The following is a 15,997-nucleotide window of genomic DNA, read 5'->3' as shown; positions in this document are numbered from 1 at the left end:
CCAGTAGATAACACAGAGTGTAATACTAGATTCTGGTGTATAATATAGTGATTCACTTACATAGGACACTCAGTGCTTATCACTAGTGCTCTCCTCAATCCCCATCACCCATCCAACCCATCCCCCCAACCGCTTCCCCTCTGTCAAGATCAGTTTGTCTCTGTAGTTAAGAGTCTGTTTTTTGGGGTGCCTGGGTGGCTGAGTCCGTTATGTATTGACTTTTGATTTCAGCATTGGGCTCCATGCTGGGTGTGGAGCCTGTTTTTAAAAAAGTCTGTTTATTGGTTTTCCTCTGTCTTCCCTTACCCTATGATCATTTGTTTTGTTTCTCAAATTCCACGTATGAATGAAATCATATGGTATTTGTCTTTCTCTGACTTATTTCATTTAGCATAATACTCTCTAGCTCTATCCATGATTCTGTAAATGTCAAGATTTCATTCTTTTTGATGGCTGAGTAATATTCATTGGGGTGCATGTATCCCTTCAAATCAGTATTTTTGCATTCTTCGGGTAAACGTTATTTTGAATTTTTTGAGGAACCTCTGTACTGTTTTCCAGAGTGGCTGCACCAGTTCTCATTCCCATGAACCGTGCATGAGGGTGCCAGCACCTGTTGTTTCCTGTGTTGTTAATTTAGCCATTCTGACAGTTGTGACATGATATCTCATTGTAGTTTTGATTTGTATTTCCTTGATGATGAGTGATGTTGAGTATCTTTTCATGTGTCTCTTGGTCATCTGGATGTCTTCTTTGGAAAAATGTCTGTTCATGTCTTCTGATCATTTTTAAACTGGATTATTTGTTTTTTTGAGTGTTTGGTTTTATACGTTCTTTATATAGTTTGGATACTAACCCTTTATCAGATATGTCATTTGTAAATATCTTCTCCCATTCTGCAGGCTGCCTTTTAGTTTTGTTGGCTGTTTCCTTTGCTGTGCAGAAGCGTTTTATTTTGATGAAGTCTCAGCAGTTTATTTTTGCTAAAAATATTTTCTTAATTTCACTTTTGGAATGGTCATACTAGTATACAGAAATACGATCTTTTTTAAAGACTCAAGATTGGTCTGTTTCGATGGCAGATTAGGCACTCAGCGGTAGCTGTATCCGCTCTGGCCTAGATAAGTGGAAATCCATATTAGTGAGCCTATGCATGACCTCCATTCCTGCCACTATGGCTACTTTGTTCATGAGCCCATTGGGCAATGGTGGGGTGGCTGGGGAAACAGGCAGACTGGTATCCACAGAACAGTTCATCATATCCACTTGAGTATGAATATCCTTCTCTGCTAAGGTCACCCTTTGCTGAAAATTCACATGGGGCAGGGATATCATCATATTTTTTTCTGCCCACTTAGAGATGCTTATTCATATATGACTTCATCAAACTTCTTTGTCACCAATTTTACAATTGTGTTCCTTAGAAATCTCTGACCGTCCAGGGGTACCTGGATGGCTCAGTTGGTTAAGCATCTGATTCTTTTTTTTTTTAAGATTTTATTTATTTATTTGACAGAGAGAGAGACAGCCAGCGAGAGAGGGAACACAAGCAGGGGGAGTGGGAGAGGAAGAAGCAGGATCCCAGCAGAGCAGAGAGCCCGATGCGGGACTAGATTCCAGGACCCTGGGATCAGGCCCTGAGCCGAAGGCAGGTGCTTAACGACTGAGCCACCCAGGCACCACTAAGCATCTGATTCTTGATTTCAGGTCAGGTCTGGATCTCAGAGTTGTGAGTTCTGGCCCCATGTTGCGCTCCACTAGGCATGGAGCCAGCCATGGCTCCATGGCTCACCCAGCCAATCTATTGGCCACTGCCCATGAATCAGTCTATAAACACACATATGAGCATTTCCCCCTCCAAGCAAAGCAAATGACTAGGTCCACTGCTTTAAGGTCTGCCCACTGGGAGGATTTTCCATCACCATTGTCCTTTAGGGATGTCCCAGAGTGGGGCTGTAGGGCTGCAACTGTCTACCTGTGGATGGCACCTGCATATCATACAAAATCATCTGTAAACCAGGCCCAAGTCTTTTATTCCTCTGCCAACTGATCATAAGGAACTCCTGATAAGGCCATAGGTGAGAAAAGAGAAAATCATGTAGCAGGAGTGGGGATCATGGGCATTTGTGTCACTTCTTCAACTTGTGCCTTCATAGCCAGCTTGGGCCCCATCTCATATATACCACTTCCATTTGATGATGGAGTGCTGTTGTGCATGCCCAACTGTATTAAAAAGAAAGGCTTGGTATGTCAAAGGATACCCAGTTCATGACGGGCAGTTCAAATAGCATGGTAATTTGGTGGCCCATGGTTAGGCATTCAGTCTCTACCAAGGCCCAGTAACAAACCAAAAACCATTTCTCAAGAGGAAAGTAGCCATCTGCAAAGGATGGCAGAGCTTTGCTCTGAAGTCCTAAAAGGCCTGTGCTGTGATTCAACTATAGGGGCCTGTCAAAGGCTCCAAACAGCATCTGTATCTGACACTGATACTTCAAGCACCATTGGATCTAGTGGATCATATGGCTCAAGTTGCAGAGAAGTTTGTGTAGTAGCCTGGACCTGTTGTAGAGCCTTTTCTTGTTCTGGACCCCACTCAGAGTTAGCACCTTTTCAGATTACTTGGAAATGGTCCAGAATAACCACCAAAATGAGGAATATGTTCCTCAAAATCCAAAGAGGCCCACTAGATGTTGTGCCTCTTTTGGGAGTGTAGGAGGGACCAGATGCAATAACTTATCTTCTAGTGACTCCCACTTGGCCTTGCCTGCCAAAATAGCCCTCATCCCACAGGTCAGGGAACTAGCATGGGGTCTGCAAGTTGCTGAATATGTCTATTCTAATTGTGTTTTCCAGAACTGGGGAGATAATCACCAAATGGGTTCAGGGACCCACTGAACCCACTGTGAATTTGGCTGGAGCTAAAACTCCATTAATCAGATGACCTCCATAAGCCCCTACTCTGACTTGTGGATCATAGAAATGCTTTGGGTCTCTTGGAATTAGTGAGTTCAGAGCCAGTGTCCAGTAGTCCCCCCAAATGTCTGATTGTTTCCTTTTCCCCAATTCAAAATCATACTGACAAAAATCTGTAGGTCCCTTTGGGGAAGGCTGGGAGAAAGATTAAGAGTATACATTTTGGAGAGTGTATCAAGGTCTTTCCTCAAGGGAACCCTGTCTTCTCTCCATTCAAGGGGTTCTAGGACTCTAAACTGGCTCAAGTCTGGGATTTGACTGGGGGACCATGACTCTTGGGTTTTGTGATTCAAGTTAGATTTTTGTTCACTACATCTAAAACTCTTCTGTTTATACAGATCAAGTAAGAATTTGGTGGGCTGCTGTTTTGGACTGAAATGTGTTTCCTCAAAATTCATGTGTTGAAGCCCTAATACCCAAAGCGAATCTATTTGGAGACAGGGCCTTTAATGAAGTAATTAAAGTAATTAAGGTCAAATGAAACCATAGGGTGAGGCCTCAATCCAATATTATCAGTGTCCTTATAAGAAGAGGAAGAGACACTAAAGATACACACACACAAAAGGCCATGTGTGAACATAGTGAGATGGCAGCCATCTTCAAGCCAAGGAGAGAGGCTGCAGGCAAAACAATACCTTGCTCTTGGTCTTGAAATGCAATATCAGCTCTTCATTCTTCTTAAGAATGATACCTTGCTCTTGGACTTCTAGCCTCCATAATTGTGAGAAAATAAATGTCTGTCGTTTAAGTCATCCAATCTGTGATATTTTGTTATGGTAGCCCTAGCCAAATAATATATCTTCCTATCTACTTCACTTCTAGGAACATTGTGATCAACTAGCCAACATCATAGGTCTCCATGAATCAGGCTATTCTGATTCCTGCTTCATCTGCTGTCCGTTATGTTAACCACTCCTATCTTGCCTTTGGCTATTGAGTTCCTGTCACTTGGCTCCTGCCACCTCCAGGGTCTAATAACTCCTATTGCATTTTGATTTCCCAGTTCAGTGGCAGCAATTTCCATAGTTAAGTCCTGGCCTACAGAAAAGATTGTTCACAGTAGCTCCTCAAAGATACTGGGGCTTCCTTCACAAATGTATTTGACAGTTGTGATGAAAGGTGTGCCCTCTAAACCTTCCCAAGGTGGATGAGTAGGTATTAAATGAAAAATCACTCCATATTCCAAACTCATTAAGCTTTTGAATCCTTCCCTCTACAGTATACCAAGGCAGAACTAATATTTCAGGTTAATTTACTGTGGGCCACCTTTTTGTCCATGTTTCAGCCAAATAACCAAAGTGCTAGAGCCCTTTTTTAACTCCACAAGCTGCAATATTGAATACAGAATCACTGCTTAATTGGCCCAAATCAATGTGTTTGGCTTAATTCAACTTTATGTTTCTTCCACCATTACCCACACTCTTAATATCCATTCCCACATACAGTCCCCAGATTTGTCTGTATAAATTAGAAAAATCAAGCAGTTCTTTGGAGCGTAGCAGCACACCTCCTCATGGATCACACTTTGTGCCTCACCTGTAGGGCCTGCTGGGACTTGAGTCTAGTTATGAGTCTAGAAACAGAAAGGGGTGGTGGAGGTCCTGAGGATAAATGGCAGTGTTTTGCAAGGCAAATACCTCAAGGGAGGCTATTACAGTTTTCCCCAGAGAAATGCAGGTTTAATCTTCTCAGACAGGGGTAGAGAGGTTGTTTTTACTGGCAACGAAGACATCAGAATCTAGGGGTTCAAAATCCCCAGCTTCATCAAGGTTTTCCTCTATACCTCCATCCAATTTTCACCCACACTTTAACAGTTAACATTCTTCAAGTTTGGGGATTCAATTTTCATTGTAACTCAGTCACTTCCAGAATGAGTTTCTGGGTTTGGTTTTCAAAGAACTCAGCTCTGTGGCTACAGGAAATAAAGGTCCCTTCAGCACAGATGGAGAAGCTTTCAGGTCATTTATGTGGTACCTGAGTTGGGAATTTGAATTCCAGAGCTCATTCATTTATTCCCCACTTTGTCCTCTGACATTACACAGCCAACTCATTATGTTCATTAGCTTGACAAAAATGTTCTAAAGTTTTATGTACATGGTCACCCAGAAACTTGCCTCTTATTACTGTTTGATTAGTAATATCCAATGGTGATATTTGGTGTATCTCTATTGCCATATCATGTCATGGACTATCAGTATTCTCTTTACTCCTGGCAATAGACTCATTAGTAACTACACAACCAATTCCATAAATGCCAGAACCAATTTAGAAAATTCATTCTTAAGATTCTGTTGCTCTAGAACTTCTCTTAGTACCAAAATCTGTTTAGTCAGGATTCTCAAAAGACACTGAAACAATGGAATATGTGTGTGTGTGTGTGTGTGTGTGTAGAAAAAGAGAGAGAGAGAAAGAGAGAGAGACATTATGAGGAATTGGTTCATAATACTGTGGAGGATGGCAACCTCAAAATTTGCAGGCTAGGACACCATGCTGGAGACTTAAGGAAGAGCTGATATTGCAGTTCAAGACCAAAAAAGTCTGTTGACAAAATCTCTTTCTCCTTGGGGGAGGTCAGTTTTTTTCCAAGCAAAGCTTTCAACTGATTGGATGAGAATCACCCACATTATGGGGCACAATATGTCTTACTGAAATTTTATGTATGTATGCATGTATGTATGTATGTATGTATGTATTTCACATTTTATTGGCTACAGGGGAGGGGGTGAAATTCTACTAATTTAAATGTTAATCTCATCTAGAAATACTTCAGAAACACCTAGAAAAATGTTTGACAAAATAACTGGGTACCATGGCATAGCCAAGTTGACGCATCAAGTTAACCACCAGAGTTCCCTAAATATGGCAGAAAAGCACAGCCACGAAAGAAGAAAGAAGAAGAAAAGAAGAAGAAGAAGAAGAAGAAGAAGAAGAAGAAGAAGAAGAAGAAGAAGGAAAAGAAGGAGGAGGAGGAGGAGGAGGAAGAAAAACAAAGGGAAAGTTGCACCCCATCCAAAGGAAAAACATTTGTGCATCGAAGGACTCTGTCTAGAAACTCTATTACGCAACAGTTCCTTAAATATGGTAGCAAAAGCATAGCCAGAAAAAGAGGAGGAGGGGGAAGGACTGTCTAGAAAGTGAAAGGCCCAAACCTCCAGGATGAGGAGGAGGAGGGAGGAGGAGGAGGAGGAGGAGGAGGAGGAGGAGGAGGAGGAGGAAGCGGAGGGACTGTCTAGAAAGTGAAAGGCCCAGGGGCGCCTGGGTGGCACAGCTATTAAGAGTCTGCCTTCGGCTCAGGGCGTGATCCCGGCGTTATGGGATCGAGCCACATCAGGCACTTCTCGCTATGAGCCTGCTTCTTCCTCTCCCACTCCCCTGCTTGTGTTCCTCTCTCGCTGGCTGCTCTCTCTCTGTCGAATAAATAAATAAAATCTTAAAAAAAAAAAGAAAGTGAAAGGCCCAAACCCCCAGGATGAGGAGGGAGGAGGGAGGAGGGAGGAGGGAGGAGGGAGGGGAAGGAACTGTCTGGAAAGTGAAAGGCGAACCCCCCCCCCCCCAGGATGGGAGAAGCATTTGCAAATCATGTATGTGATAAGGGCTTATTTTTCAGAACGCATAAAGAACACTTAGAACTACAACAAAGAGGCAAACAATGGGGTTAAAAAGAGAAAAATGGGGAAAGGACTTGAGCAGACAGACATTCTCCAAAGCCCACGTACAAATGGCCAAGAGGCACATGAAAAAGCTGCCATTAGGGACGTGCAAATCACAACCGCGAGGGGAGCCTGGGTGGCTCAGTCGGTTGAACGTTTGGACTCTGGACCTGGGCTCAGGTCATATGCACGATCTCGGGTTGTCAGTGCGAGCCCCTCCTCAGGCTCCAGGGGTCCGGTGTGCGCTGGGCTTGGAGCCTGCTTAAGATTCTCTCTCTCCCTCTCCCTCTGCCCCTCCCCTCCCCCTCCCCCAAAAGAACAACAAAAGTCACCATGAGATACCACTTCACACCCAGTAGGATGACTATTCCTAGGCCCAAGAAAACGAGCCAGTGGAAAATGACGAGTTTGGGCGAGGATGTGGAAGAATTGGGACCGTCGCACACTGCTGCTGGGATCGGAAAGTGGTACAGCTGCTGTGGGAATCAGTTGGGCAGCTCCGCAGTAAGTTAAACACAGAATTACCATACGACCCCGCAGTCCCCTCGTCCTAGGTGCATGGCCGAAGGAATTGGGAACAGGTGCTCAAACAGAACCCTGCACGGGAGCATCCACCGCGCACTCCCCATCTGCCCCAAGGTGGAAATCACCGAAACGCCTGTCCACTGGTGAACGGGATACACAACACGTGGTGTGTCCATGCAGTGGACTACTGTTCAGCCATCAAAGGACCTGAAGTGCCGATTCATGCTACCACGTGAGGGACCCTAAAGAAAAACATGGGTGCTAAGCAAAGCAGCCAGACGCAAAAAGCCACCTACCTATTCGTCTTATGATCCCATCTCTAGGTAAGTCTGCAGAAGAGGCAAACCTCTATTGACAGGGAGCAGATCAGTGGCTGCCTGGGGGCCACGGGGAGGTGGGGAGGGGGTGCAGTCGGGAGTGACCGCCTGTCAGGTCCGGGGTTTCTTTTTGGGGTGGCGCCCACGTTTTGGAGCTAGGGTAGTTGTGATGGTCTCCCCCCACACCTCGAGTGTCCTGCTTGGTGCCACGGATCCTCCACGCCTGTTGCTGTTGTTTTCTTCCGCATAAATGTCCCCGTGGAAAGTGAGCATTCCCTCAAAGAGAGGCTGCAGGGAGCAGGCTGAGCAGGCTCCTGCCAGCGCCATTTCTCTGCAGGCCCAGGCTCCCGGCAGAGGCCAATGGGGAAGCAGTGACCCACCGGATCTCACGTGTCACGGGTGCACCCGACCAATGAAGCGGGTCGGTCCGTGGTCGCTGGGATATGGCGTAGGGGCCCCGAGTACCCGCTGCTTTAAGAAGCTGGGACCTCGCTGGCGCACCGCACTCACCGCACCGCACCGACCGTTAATCGCGAGCTAGGCCCGCCGGAGAAAGCGCAGCCAAGGCCCAGCATGCCGGGAGAGAGGAGCCGCGAGGGTCGCCCAGTGGCCAGAGGCGGACCGCCCCCGCACTGCCCGAGCCGAGCTGTCGCCTCTGTGAGCCACGTGAGCGCCTCCTGCGCGAGGGGCGCACGCCCAGCGCCTGGGCTCGTCCGCACCGGCTCTCCTAGCAGCCATCATCCAGTACCTGACGGCCAAAGTCCTGGAGCTGGCGGGCAACGAGGCCCAGAACAGCGGCGGGACGCGCATCACCTCGCAGCTCGTGGACATGGCAGTCCACAACCACGCGCTGCTCAGCGGCTTCTTCGACCACGACCATCTCCCCAGGTGGCCCCGCCCTGGGACTAGCTGCCCGACGACGTGACCTGGGTGCCCGGCCTCGGCCGGCCGGCCATCAGGCACCAGCCAGGCCTGCTCGCAGCTGGGGCGGCCCCGCCTGGCGGGTGCCTTGGGCAGAGTCCTTGACGGTCAAGAAACCCACGTGTAAAAACAATAAAAAAGAAAGAAAGAACCGCCATGTGTGTAAGCTGAGTCGCCGCGTGGGACGTGGTTGGGGGACGCCCCGTTGGGGGTGGGTGGTGGCGGCGTCCGCCTGGGGTGCGGGAGCGGTCAGAGTCCGGGAGGACCGAGAAGAGCAAGCTTTCTTCGGGACGCTGCAGCGGGTGGCCCTGGGTGGGAGGGGCTGGCTGGGCTGGGGGTGAGGCTGGGGCACAGAAGACCCCCGCGTTGGCTCTGAGCAAGTCAGAGCCCGGGACAGGCCCGGGAAGGATGGTGTTCCCTTGGGCTGGAGCTCAAGACCGTGACTGCGGCGTCGCGATGGGGGTGAACGGACAACCGCAACCCGGGTGCGGGACGGAGGGGTGGACGGACCCGTTGGTACACGGAGTCTAGTGGGGCGGGGGCTTTGACCGGAAGGTTGAGGAGTGACGGCGGCGCGGCGGGGGGCGGGGAGGGGGGGCGCCGCTGGCAATCAGGAAGCATGCAAGCTTGGCCTTAGAGCCACGCGGGGTCGCGAGTTGAGTTTCGGTCGGGTTGGGTTACAGACGCTAGGAGACGCCTGTAGCAGCGACCTGGGCAAACGGGCTGTCGCCTGGCAACAGCGGGCACCTGACCAGGCCCCGCCCCAGGACCCGCGAGTTGCAGAGACGACTGGCACCCGGCGACGCCTCGAGCCTCAGCTTTGTGCATATGAACTTTGCCTCTGGACAGGCTTTTCCTTCAGAACCTTTTATTTGCCTATGTAACTTGCACTAGGCCGTAGGGTGAGTGTGAGACCTACATTTTTTAGTTATTGTTATTTCTTTATGCCTTATGTAGTTTGAATTTTTAGTAAGAAATTTTATGGCTACTGCTTTCCTGCTAAGATACTGGTGTTTTACTGAAACTTTACTTCATTTTTATAATGAGAGCATAACACCCGCCCTCCATTTTAGATAGTAATTAGAAGAGTTAAAGAGAAATTATATATAATTTTATATGCATGCATTTGTATATTTACATAAAATTTATTTTTAAATATATAAAAATATAATTGTACTAAGAATTTACTAAGACAGGGTTGATACTATATGCAGTCCCAGAAACTGTTATTTCTTTTATGTTATTTTTTATATTGTACAATAAAATGAACTTTTTTGAAGCCCAGTTCTATGAATTTAATACTTGTATAGATGTATGTATCCACCACCACAATCAGGACATGGAACAGCTCCATCAACTCAGAGAAGTCTTTGGTTTGGTACTCCTGTCGCTTTTTAGTTGTCATTTTTGTTAAATTAACACTAGTTAAGAAGAACCTGGGGTAAGGATGTCTGATGGTGAGCCAAGGTTCAACAAAGATTGAAAGGGAAAGGGAAACAGAGAAGATATTACTCATACCTCCTGGAAGAGGTACGCAGCAGGTTTGGAGGGCCACATGGGGAGGTCAAGGCAGGGCACATGCAGGGAGGGGGCAGCAGGACCTGTATCATATGCCTTTACTAAGGTCTATGGGTGAAATGTTTCTGGGATTTCTGGGCTAAGGCTGTTTTGACCAATTCAAAACAAACAAAAAAGAGTCGTGTTTTGGTAAACTCCGTGGGAGTCTTATCTAAGGAATCCACAGAGGGAGGAGCTGGGCGGCAGGAGAGACTGTTTAACACCAGGGTGATTGGGAAAGTCCTATCAGGTGCTTACACCTACTGATGACTCAGCTGGTTGTCATCTAGAGCATGCACTTTAGGGTAGGCTAGTGTCTGCTCAGGGCCCCTGCATGTTGCATGTTGCTTATCCACACTGAATGTTGAAGCAGCAGTATTTTGGAGTAAACTCTCAGCATTAGTCAAACCCTTTCCTCAGACCTAATCTTGACAACCACTGCTCTGTTCTCCATTTCTGTAGAACTGCCTTTCCCAGAACATTCTGTAAATACATTCATCCAGTATGTCACCTTTGAAACTGACCCCATCACTCAACATATTGCTTTTGAAGTTTATCTAGATTGTTCATCTAGGATGTATCAATATTTATGTTTTATTGGCAAGTACTATTCCATTATATAGATATACCACTTTTGTTTAATCATTTGCATATTGTAGGACATTTTGGTTTCCAGGCTTTGGAAATTTTGAATGAACTGCTATAAACATTTATAGATAGGGTTTGTATAAACATAAATTTTCATTTCTCTAGGGTAAACACTAAGGATTTGAACTACTACATCAAAAGTTCCCTCAGTCCCTTTCCCAATTAGTCTCATCCTCATTTCCTATAGGCAACCACTGATCTTATTTTTTCCCACCACATATTAGTTTTGCCTGTTCTAGAACTTCAAATAAATAGAATCAGACATGCAAGCACTTTCAGTGAAGGCTCTTTTGAGATTCATCCATATTTTTGCATGTATCAATGATCAATTCCTCTTCATCATTTAGTGTTATTTAGCTGTATTGATAAACTACACTTTATTTATACATTCAACTGTTCATGGATATCTGGCCTGTTTTTAGTTTTTTATTATTATGAATATAGCTACTATAAATGTTTATGTTCAAGATTTTGTATGCAAATATGCTTTCATTTCCCATGGATAATTCCCAAAAGTGGAAGTGTTAGGTAATAGGTTAGGTGTATATCTAGCTTTATAAGAAACTGCTTAACTGTTTTCCAAAGTGTTTGTACCATTTTAGACTCCCACTATGTGTGAGGGCCCCAGTTGTTCCATATTCTTGCCAAAATTTGGTGTTGTCACCTGGTTAGTTTTAGCCATTCTACATTAGGTAAGTATATAGTAATACCTCATTGTGGTTTTAATTTGCAATTAAGTAATGATGAAAGATGTTGAGCACATTTCAATTTTCCAAGAGAGTGATGCTAAAATCTCCAACATGATTATAATTTTTCTAAAATCTAAATAGCCATTCCAGCTTCCCTATGCCTTCTCTTTTTGTGGTATATATTTATATATCCTTTTGCTTTTGATCTTTCTGTGTTTTTATATTTGAAGAGCATCTCTTTTTAAAATTTTTTTCTATTTTGATAACACTTAAAATGAGATCTATCCTCTTAATACATTTTTTAGTATACAATACATTATTGTGGACTATAGGTACAATGTTATACGTCAAGTCCCTAGAACTTATTAATCTTGCTTATTTGAAACTTTATGCCCATTGACTAGTGATTTCCATTTTGCCCTCCCCTCAGGCCCTGGCAACTACCATTGCACTCTCTGATTCTATGAATTTGACTATTTTAGATACCTCATATAAGTGTAATTGTGCAGTATTATGAATACTAGCTATGACCATATGATCAGTTACAGAGACAGGGATTGTAAATGACATGAGCATTTTTTTCCTTCATTTGTTATCAATATGTATGTGAGTTTATGTGCACAAAATATCTGTTTTCTTCCCTCTCTTATCCTCTTATCGTATAATATAGGGTATACTGAATTTACATCATAGCATTTAAGTATTGTTAACTTTACATCATAGTATTTAAGTTTCAGGATGTCAAGGAGAAGAGTAAATATTACTCAAGGACTGTGCATCCTCTCCGGGGAAAGGGTTATTGTGTTTTTGGTGGTACACAGGATAGTTGCACCATGTTAGGTCTAAACAGAAGCTTATTACTATCTTTATCAGGAATTTAAAAATGTTTAAAGGAGATGGGTCTGGGTGCCAAGTTGATAAAGTGTGTACTTGTGATGGTTAATTTTATGTGTCAACTTGGTTAGGCCATTGTACCCAGACATTTGGTCACACATTACTCTTGATGTTTCTATGAGGGTACTTTGTAGTTGAGATTGATATTTCATCAGTGGATTTTGAGTAAAGTGGATTACTCCCTCTCCCCCGCCATATATCAATGGATCTCATCCAATCAAAAGCCTTAATAGAAAAAGCCTGAACCCCTTGGATGAAGAGGGAATTCAGCCGTTAAGCCTGGAAACTGCCTTTGTACTCCAACAGCACCTCTTTTCTGGGACTCCAGGCTGGTGGCCTATCCTTCAGATTTTGGGCTTTTCAAGTCTTCACAATCACGTGAACCAATAACTTAAAATCAATCTATTTGTAGTGATAAAAATACATATGTATATGTATGTATATACACACATAGAGAGATTCTGTTCATTTTGTTTCTCTGGAGAACTCTAATGCTGCTCACATACCTAACACCAGGCTTTCTGGTAATCCCTTCCCTCTATGTCCATAAGCAAGGAGTTAGACCAGAGGCCTAGCTTTTCCTTAAACACAAACCTAAATACTATCACCAGTCACATTCCTTAACTCCTAAGTATTCTTGTCCTAAGACAGTAAGGCCGCTGGCCAGGCCTGTAGCCCAGGTTGAGAGCAGTATACTAAGAAAAGCAAAACCACAAAGGACCATGTACCCTAACCACTTTCTTTTTTAATTCCAGTATAATTAATGTACAGTGTTACATTAGTTTCAGGTGTACAATTAATGTACAGTGTTATATTAGTTTCAGGTGTACAATATAGTGACTCAACAACTCTATACATTACTCAGGGCTCATCACGATATGGGCACTCTTAATCCCCATCACCTACTTCACCCATCCCTACACCTACCTCCCTTCTGGTAACCATCAGTTTGTTTTCTATATGTAAGAGTATGGTTTTTTGTTTGTCTCTTTCTTTCACCCTTTGTTTCTTAAACTCCACACAAATGAAATCATACACTATTTGTCTTTCTCTGACTTATTTCACATAGCGTTATACCTTCTGGATCCATCCATGTTGCAAATGGCAAGATTTCATTCTTTTTTATGGCTCAGAAATATTCCAAATTGTGTGTGTGTGTGTGTCTTCTTTATCCATCCATCTATGGGTGGACACTGGGATTGCTTCCGTATTTTAACTATGGTAAATAATGCTGCAATAAACATAGGGGTGCATACATCTCTTTGAATTAGTGTTTTCACTTTCTTTGGGTAAATACCCGGTAGAGGAATTACTTGATCATAAGGTAATTCTATTTTTAGTTTTTTGAGGAACCTCCATACTGTTTTGCACAGTGGCTACTCCAGCTGGCATTCCCACCAACAGTGCACAAGGGTTTCTTTTTCTCCACATCCTCACCAACACTTGTTGTTTCCTTTGTTTTCGATTTTAGCCATTCTGACAAATGTGAGGGGATCTCTCATTGTGGTTTTGACTTGCATTTCCCTCATGATGAGTGATGTTGAGCATCTTTTCATGTGTCTGACACCCTACCCACTTTTGCCATAAGTTTGACTAGGCTTTTAGGGCTCCGAAAGACCCTTCCAGGCAGCCAAGTGAGAGCGCAGGAAGGGTGGCTGATTCTGTCTCGGATGGGCCTCTCTTGTATTCCCTTACGTACTGCTTCCACATTGTTGAAATAGAGGTAGTAAAGATTACCCTAAATGTCCCACCCATTTTGAGGCACTTAACTCATGGTGACAACCCTCTACGTATCCCCCTCCCCTGCCCCCCACACAGACTAAAGGCAAAACAGAAATCTACTGCCAAACCGTGTCCTTAAATCTCACCCCAAAAAGATTAGTGCTGTATACAGCTTCAGCCTAGAGGATGCATTTTCCCAAAGCTGAATGACTGAGGAGATTATATTCTAAAGAGTTCTCATTATCATTCTCAAAACTGTAAAGAGAATAAAATTGAATTTAAAAGCACCCAGTTTGTAACGTTTGCATGTAACACTTGGACCAAAAAGCCTTGTAAAATGTAATATTTTGAAAGGGGACGCTATCCTGCTCTTGGGGAACAAAGACACCGTCTTGCACATACATGACCACACAATACCAAAGAACCATGCTGATTTTACACATTTGAGTTAAATAAGACTTGCAGAGAGATCCCTACTACAAATGAAAGTTGTCGCGTGGACTAGGCATACTTCTCAGAACAGAACCTAAAACCAGAACTGTGAATTCCAAGGCACATAGGACCCATGTGCATTAGAACACACACACACACACACACACACACACACACACACCCGGGCGCCTGGGTAGCGCAGCGGTTAAGCATCTGCCTTCGGCTCAGGGCGTGATCCCAGCGTTCTGGGTTCGAGCCCCACATCAGGCTCCTCCACTAAGAGCCTGCTTCTTCCTCTCCCACTCCCCCTGCTTGTGTTCCCTCTCGCGCTGGCTGTCTCTCTGTGTCAAATAAATAAATAAAATCTTAAAAAAAAAAAAGAACACACCCCCCCCTTCTCTTGCACAGGACACATTTGCATTGCAGCTGAGTAAGGTTCACATCGCAAAGGATCTCTGTAGATTCATTGAGTGGCACGGCCTGAGTACTAGGCACACTGTAAATTTCAAATGAGTGAATACATCATGGACTCGAAAGACAACCATCTGTTTTTCCACTTTCTGTTTCCTGATATGTAGAGAAGCTGTGCCCATGTTATAGATGGAAGTAAAGTTAAACCACAAGTTAGGAGCATCAGAATGGCTTTATTATGGACCTAGGGCTGTAGCCACAATGGTATATGTAATCAAATCACTCCCACGAACATGTGTGGGGCGGATGAAACAAAGGGGAACTTGAGTGGTCACACGGATAGACATTGATCTATGCCAAGAAATCAAATCACGATAAAAAAAATCATATAGCTTAAGTACTGAGAGCTATGCAAAATCAAATCCTCACTTGGCAACAAAGATGTGGGGGGCAGGGGAGTCGGGTGGAAGAAGAGGTAAGGGATAAAGGGGGTCCTTATTTGTATGTGGTCAGTTTTGGGGAAGAGAGCCATGTCCTCCATTGATTCTACCGTGTTGTTGTTGTTTCCCTCCCACTGTCATGGAAATAAGTTTTTGGGATACAGGTAACTTCCGGTCAACTAAATTCCTATGGAGGCAAGAGGAAAGAGAGAAACAAAGGTAGAACTGCTAGGATTCATGTCATTTCTTCCACGCGCCCCCCCCCCCCGCTCCAAATGCCAGTGGAGATGCACGAAGTTCTGTCACAAGCAAAAAGTCACTTAGTTAATGTGATTCATCAGATGCCCTGTCCTGAGGGGGAGACGCTTTCTTGCAGAACGAGGTGAAGGAGGTGGTTCTGCTCAGCACTCAACAGTGGCCACATCTCCACTTGCAGCGACTTGACAGCTTCTGTGTCCTTTTCGTGGGTAGCCATGACCAAGGACTGGAGCAGCAGGAACAGCTCCTCGGGAAGCTGGCCACTGCTCTCCTGCCCATGGCTGTCGAAAGCCTCCCAGGAGTACTTCTCCAGGGTGTGGGCATGCTCCGGCAGGAGCTTGGCGGGCGGTGGTTGCAGGAGGAGCAGCAGCAGCACGCGGGACACCTCGCAGCGGACCAACACGTCCGAGAAGGCTCCCAGCGCGGCGGGAGCGGGCGCACCGGGCGCAGAGCCGGCGCTTGGAGGGAGCAGCGCGGCGGGCAGGGCCGGGGCCGCGCCGGGTCCCACCTGCTGCCCTGGCGGCGGCGGAGGCGGCGGTGGCGGCAGCGGCGGCGGCGGC

Source organism: Ursus maritimus (genome assembly GCF_017311325.1).
Source record: "Ursus maritimus isolate PB19 chromosome X unlocalized genomic scaffold, ASM1731132v1 scaffold_X1, whole genome shotgun sequence".
Lineage (NCBI taxonomy): Eukaryota > Metazoa > Chordata > Mammalia > Carnivora > Ursidae > Ursus > Ursus maritimus.
Note: the sequence above shows the minus strand (reverse complement) of the source record.